This window comes from Bos taurus, chromosome 10, assembly GCF_002263795.3.
Source record: "Bos taurus isolate L1 Dominette 01449 registration number 42190680 breed Hereford chromosome 10, ARS-UCD2.0, whole genome shotgun sequence".
NCBI classification, from domain to species: Eukaryota; Metazoa; Chordata; class Mammalia; order Artiodactyla; family Bovidae; genus Bos; species Bos taurus.
Window position 1 is genome coordinate 85,247,074 of NC_037337.1, and position 7,359 is coordinate 85,254,432.

Below are 7,359 nucleotides of genomic sequence, written 5' to 3' on the forward strand. Positions count from 1 at the left end.
CAAGAATACTGGAGTGGGTATAGCCTTTCCCTTCTCCAGGGGATCTTCCCAACCCAGGGATCAAACCCAGGTCTCCCGCACTGCAGGCGGATTCTCTACCAGCTGAGCCACCAGGGAAGCCCACTGTAATGCTACTTTAATGATTTTGTGTTCCGGTTGATGAAATCAACTAAAGGAGGTACATTTATAACAATATTTTTATTAGTGGTATCAGAAAAAAAATAGGGAATGACTGTAGTCGTGAAGGGATAACTGATTACAAACCCGAGTTTGCTGCTTGCGTGATACATGTGCTGCTCAGCACACCAGTGAGCATGTCCCACTCAGGTCCAGGTACTTTTCTCCTTGTGAATAATGATGACACCATTCAGAGCATAAAGACACCTAAATGGTACTTTAAATTTAGTCTTTAGCTATTTGTACTTCAATATAATCTTTATTGGCATCCCACATGGCACTTGTGGTAAAGAACCCACCTGCCAATTCAGGAGACGTAAGAGACATGGGTTTGACCCCTGGGTTAGGAAGATCCCCTGGATGAGGGCATGGCAACCCACTCCAGTATTCTTGCCTGGAGAATCCTATGGACAGAGGAGCCTGGCAGGCTACAGTCCATAGGGTTACAAAGAGCTGGATATGACTGAACCAACTTAGCACACAACACATAATCTTTATATCTCTACATCTTTTTATTGTCTCTTGCCATGAAAAACACTGAAGCAGGTGTTGACTGCCTCACCAGTGAGTCTGGTTCCGATGAGAACACATGCTGAGGTGTGAATCAGCAGCTCTGAGTTCACTAGCTCTTGCCCACTATTTTCTCAGCTGCAAGGAGGAGTTGCTAGGCAGTCCTCTCCAGAATGTAGGAGGGTTCACGAGCACAGCCTCACAGGATTGGTGGAGGCTTGTTTCTCAGGGAGAAACAAGAACTATTTAAAAGAAGTGTTTGAGGGACTTCCCTTGCAGTCCAGTGGTTAAGACTCTGAGCTTTCACTGCAGAGGGGCACAGATTCCATCCCTGGTTGGGAAACAAAGATCCTGCATGCTGCACCATGCAGCCAAAAGTAAAAATAAAAGAAGTGTTTGACAAGTGAATTTATCTATAAAACAGAAACAGACTTACAGATAAAGAGAATAGACTTGCGGTTGCTAAGCGGGGAAGTGAGGGAGGAATAGATTGGGAGTTAGGGATTAGCAAATACAAACCATTATACATAGAATGGATTAAAAAATAAGGTCCTACTGTATGGCACAGGGACCTATAGTAAATATCCTGTGATAAACCATAATGAATATATATATAAATATATATTCATATATATACATATGAATCATTTTGCTGTACAATAGAGATTAATACAACACTGTAAATCAACTATACTTCAATAAAATAAATTTCAAAAAAAGAAGTATTTGAGACTAAAGGATGCCAGGCTTAGTCTTCTCCTGCTTCCCATAAATCAAATGTGGAAAAGAAGAGAAAAAGGTAAAAACACAAAACAATAGCATTTAAAGATGTTCCTGCAGCACATGCCTCTTCTCTGAAGGTCTCTCCTCTAAGCAATAATTCAGCCAAACTCTGGTTTTAAGATTCTTGTGAAATGACAAGATCTCAGTGAGGATGTTATTACTGCAATAATGTATGCTTCATTTTTCCATTACTGAAGGAGAAAACTCTTTGGGGACTGAAATTCAATACTCAATTTAACAAAAGCACTGCATACTAATTCACACTGAAATGTGAAACCAATCCAGTGAAGAAAACATCCAGATAAAATGAAGTGGGCCATGATAATGATATGGTCTTTTAGTTGTGGGTCTCATGTTGTGAGGATTACAAATTTTGTCCTAAATGTTAATTAAGGTTCTCAATATCTCTGGCGGTAAATATAAAGGCAGTCACTTCACAGATGAGAAGATTAAGACAAGGGTCCCTGTGACTGATCCAGAGATGAATAAGAAGTCCCAGAGAGAAGCATGCACATGTGCGTGCTCAGTCAGGTCTGACTCTGCAACCAATAGACTGCAACCTGACAGGTTCCTCTGTCCACTGAATTTTCCAGGTAAGAATACTGGAGTGGGTTGCCATTTCCTCCTCCAGGGGACCTTCCCGACCCAGGGATTGAACCCATGTCTCCTGTCACAGCAGGCAGATTCTTTGCCACTGAGCCACTTGGGAAGCCCCATAACATCCTGTACTTCCCCTATGTATGTAACCAAATAACACAGTATTGTGTCTGCTGATTACTGGTCCTAGTTCCTTCTAGACTAAACTTGGTGAAGCGGAAGTTTGTGTTGATCTTTTTCACCATGTGTACCACAACACACACATGTAATGGACAATAAAGAATTATTTGCTCAATGCATGAATGAATGAATGAAGCATTTAACAGCAATCTCACTTCCTTTGGTACTTATCACATACTGCATATACTGTTACTTCCCCATTTTCCCAACTGCATTATAAACTTCCTGGGTCAGGAACTCTCACATATGATATCCCACTTAGCACCTACTCTGGTGTTAAGCACACAATGGGCATCTATGTACTTGCTTATTAATTTGACAAGAGTGTATAGTGTGTTTCTTTCTGACTTACTTCACTCTGTATAATAGGTTCTAGGTTCATCCACATCATTAGAATTGACTCAAATGCGTTCCTTTTTATGGCTGGGTAGTATTCCATTGTGTATATGTACCACAGTTTCTTTATCCATTCATGGGTCGACGGACATCTAGGTTGCCTCCATGTCTTGGCCATTGCAAACAGTGCTGCAATGAACATGGGGTACATGTGTCTTTTTCAGTTTCGATTCCTTTGGGGTATAAAGAGAGAAACAAATATTGTATTATTAGTGCATATATATGGAATCTAGAAGGATGGTACTGATGAATCTGTTCACAGAGCAGCAATGGAGATGCAGACATAGAGAACAGACTTATGGGCAAGAGTGGGAGAGAAGAGGGAGAGGATGAGATAAATGGAGAGTAGCATGGATGCATATACAATAACATATGTAAATAGAGAGCCAATGGGAATTTGCTCTATGACTCAGGGAACTCAAACTGGGGCTCTGCAATAACCTAGAGGGGTAGGAATGGGTGGGAGGTGGGAGAGAGACTCAAAAGGGAGGGGATTAACCTATGGTTAATTCATGTTGATGTATGACAGAAATCAAACTAATATTGTAAAGCAATCATAACTCAATTAAAAATAAGTAAATATTATATATATATATATAAATAATATATATATACACTACCAAAAAAAAAGCAAGAGCAGAAATGTGCAGAAAACTCACAGGGAATCAAGTGTGCTGCAGTTATTAAATAACACTTGAGCACTCAATAGTATTTATTTAATTAAATTTAATTAAATTCAAATTATGATGACGTCCTTGTTTGAAAGCTCAGAAAATATTAACTATGGACAAGTTGAATTTTTTTTTTTTTGGACAAGTTGAATTTTAATATTTATAACAAATGTATGTAAAAAGTAACTATTTTGGAAGATAAAAATAATTCCAAAAAATTCTGTTGGTAATCCTACCTTATGATAATTTCAAGAATGATTTCTTCCATTTCTTTGCAATAATAATTATAAAAATGTCTGCTAAACACCCATCCTGAGGTTATCTCTGACTTATCCAAAAATAAACTTTGGTTATTAATTATGACTGAAACAAAAATTATATATCACATGATAAATTTTAAGCCAATTAATTTAAATTGATTTGATACAAATTAAATAGTTTAATTAACTACAATTATTTAATTAGTTTGAATTAATATAAATATAATCTGAACAAAGACTGCAAGATAAAGACATAGAACCTTGAATATTTCAAGGAAACGAGATTCCCTGGTTGTATTTTACAGTCAATACCTACCTCCTAGAATGAACTCCTCTTCCATCTTCTATCAGCATAGATTATAGTTATGTTTTCTTGTATTTTGCACATACATTGAATCATGCATTTTAAAAAAAGAGTGTATAGTGTGTTACAATGAGGAAGGCGAATGTGGAGCTTAGGAGGAGAGAGGTTGGAGAGGAGGAAGCTGGAAATGAATCTAATTGAAACCCCCCAACTACTTAAATTTTTTATATCTTACAGTGGGTGTAGATATGGTCTTACTCACAGAAAAAAAATATTTTATTACCTGCTTAATAAAAGATGTTTTTATATTTCCACTTTGAGGGCAAGAGGAGAAGGGGGCAACAGAGAATGAGATGGTTGGATGGCATCACTGACTCAATGGACATGAGTTTGCAAAAACTCAGGGTGATGGTGAAGGACAGGGAAGTCTGGCATGCTGCAGTCCATGGGGTCACAAAGAGTCGGACACGACTTAGCGACTTCTTAACAACGTCAAAGAGAGCAAAGAATCAAAGATCAAAGATAGATTTTTGAAAAAGCATCTACCATGGAGGAGCAAAAAGAAGAGAGCAGGAGGGAAATGATAACAACAGGCCAGCATCTTAGCCGAGGAGCAGTTGCCTCGTGTTCTGTAACATGTGTGGTTTGACAGAAATGAGAGGCCTCTTCCCTCCTGTTAAAAGACAACTATTTTTTAAAAAGTAAAATCATGACTCATATAAATGTAAAATTAGCATATGTCCAAGATTTGTCTAAGTAAAAGTGAAAGAAAGTTGCTTAGTTGTATTTGACTCTTTTCAACCCCATGGACTGTAGCCCGTCAGGCTCCTCTGTTCATGGAATTCTCCAGGCAAGGATACTGGAGTGGGTTGCCATTTGCTTCTCCAGGGGATCATCCTGACCCGGAGATTGAACCTGGGTCTCCTGCATTACAGGCAGATTCTTTACCAACTGAACCACCAGGAGAGCCTGTAAGATTTATTTAACTCATTAATTAATGAAGAAAATAGTAAGATATTACGACAGATTTAAAAGATAATCCAGAGAGTAGACACACACATATTTCAGCAACACTGAAATTAATTTGCTTAACAGACACAACACTGGTTTTTTAGGTGTGGGGGAGAAAGTTCAATTGCACTCAAGGAACAACTTGCATTTATATTTCTATGGACAAGAATCATTTACACTGTTATCAGTTTTTTTTTTTCACAGCTCACAGAGTTGGAAATTAGCTCAAAGACAATGAAAAGTGGAGATGGTGACTGGGTACCTAGTAACCTTTCACACCAAGTTCCAAGTCTTTCACAATTTTTCTTGAAGCTAATAAACCCTGCAACTTATCCTCCAACATAAGGCTTCACTGTGTGAAGTGTCCTGTTTTTTTTTTTTTTTTTAAAGATTAACCACACAAAGCTAAAATCTCTGGGCTACATGAATAAAATAACTAAGTGGAATAAAAATCCCAGTTCTATATAGATGCTTATGTGCCCCAAAAGCCAATATGATTTTTTAAAATATAATTCTCATGTCCTCCTTAAAATAATATATCTGGTATTTAACTTTTTTGTTATAATGAAATATATTACGAATACAGCAAGTTTACAGGATAATATAAGAAACATCCAGGGAATTCCCTGGCAGTGGTTAGGTCTCCACGTTCTCACTGCAGAGGGCCCAGGTTGGGAACTTAGACTGAGCAAGCCCCACAGTGCAATCAAAAAGGAAAAATAGGAATGAAAAAAAGAAACATCCAGATATTCTTTACTCAGTTTGAGAAATACAATTATTATATTTTCCCCTTTTCTGGATGGTATTTCTCCCCCTCCAGAAGTAATCATTCTCAATGTGGATTGGGAGTTTACCGTTCCCTTGCATGTTTCTATGCTTTTGCAACAGAAATTGTACCCATAAACAACACACAGTATTTTTTTGCATGTTTTAAAACTTTAAAAGGAATCATACTGTTGTTTCTTTCCTTCCTTTCCCTGCTTTTGCTGTTCAACATTATGTTTCTGAGGTTTTAGATTTGATATTTGCTCCCCTCCATGCCTCTTTTGATGCACACAAAAACCTCAAGACCTTCTTTAAAATTATTTGCAACTAAAAAATAGAACTAAATAGACTTCCAGGGACTTACCTGGTGGTCCAGTGGTTAAGACTCCAAGCTCCCAATGCAGGCGGCACACGTGCTATCCCGCCTTTGGAAACTGGGTCCCACGTACCACAACTAAAGAGCCCACACACGACAATGAAGATCCTTCACAACCAAATAAAAATAAACAATATTCTTCTGGTTATGGAGAAATATGAGATTGGCAAATCCACTCCCCACAAAACCAAACTATAAAGTGGGACAAAATTAACATAAACAACCAGCTTGTGCTCTGGAAAGTGACCAAGGGCATATAACAATCTGAGAAACATTTACAGTTGAGGTAAACTGCTGAAGTTTCAGATAAGAACAGTGGAATCTGAAGTGTTTCGCCCGGGAGCTACTTCTATCTCCTCCACCACCCCAGTTCAATTTATGGAAGGTTCTGCCAGGATAGGGCAGGCCATTAGTAGCTTTTCTGCTGTGCCGGAAGGGAGACACTTTCTCTGGAGTAGTGGTCCTTCCAGCCCTTTCCAGAAGCTTTTCCAAAGAAGTAAAAAGCTCAAAGGTGCAACTACCAAAGGGCCCAGCCTGTTTAATGATTCTTATACCCTTGCTTACCATCCTAGTCATCTTTCAGCTTCTAAATAATGTGATTTATACTGAGCTATTAGCTCTGACATGAATAAAATATAAATAGCAATCATTTCACCTGTCTAATTCAGAATGGACTCCCTCAGGGTTTGAAGTCCTTCGAGATCCCAGGTCTCCTAGGAACAAGCCTTGCTCAACCTAGTTCAACACAAAACAAGGTATTTAAGAACTATGAAATTGAGAAATCAGCTCACACTGGGTAATCCATCTTTCAGCAAATTGGGGTTCTTTGGGAAAGAAAAGACAGCCCTGTTGTAAGGGAAGGGGTCCTGGGCCAGCAGTCTGGAGAGGCTATATATAAACTCCAGCACTGCCCCTAGCTAGCGGAAAGGTGGATGATCCAATCACAGCAGTTCTCTGAGTCTCAGTTTCCTCAGTCTATAAAAAGAAGGGTAGACTTGTCGGGCCTCTGAACTGACTGTGATTTTCCAATCCGAGGCTCACGGAGAAATCCATAAAACAAAATTCGTTCTAGGGCCTGCTGGAAATGAACCCACTGGTCAAGGATGAACGGTTTGTTCTTTGTGTCTTGCCAATAGGGGCAGCCACAGGGCACCAATCCCGGTTGATTTATGAATACACTTCGCCCACACATGTGACTAGTTTCCAGATCTCCGCACCGTCCCAGCCTAAATTCCAAAATCCCGCCCCTGGGCAGGGATAGAGGTGAAGAGCCGAGGTCTATTCGTGCGCCTGCGTACTGCGGCCGGAGGGCAGAGGTCGCCCGGCTAG

At 39.3% G+C, this 7,359-nt stretch overlaps 1 long non-coding RNA gene across 1 annotated transcript; it reads right to left on the reverse strand.

Moving 5' to 3' along the window:
- Nucleotides 1-212: 212 nt before the first annotated feature.
- On the reverse strand, nt 213-7,300 carry LOC132346417 (uncharacterized). The gene is made up of 3 exons (XR_009496244.1): nt 6,686-7,300; nt 6,019-6,138; nt 213-2,816 (listed from the first exon to the last, which is right to left on the reverse strand). It is a non-coding gene; the product is annotated as an uncharacterized lncRNA (long non-coding RNA).
- Nucleotides 7,301-7,359: the final 59 nt, after the last annotated feature.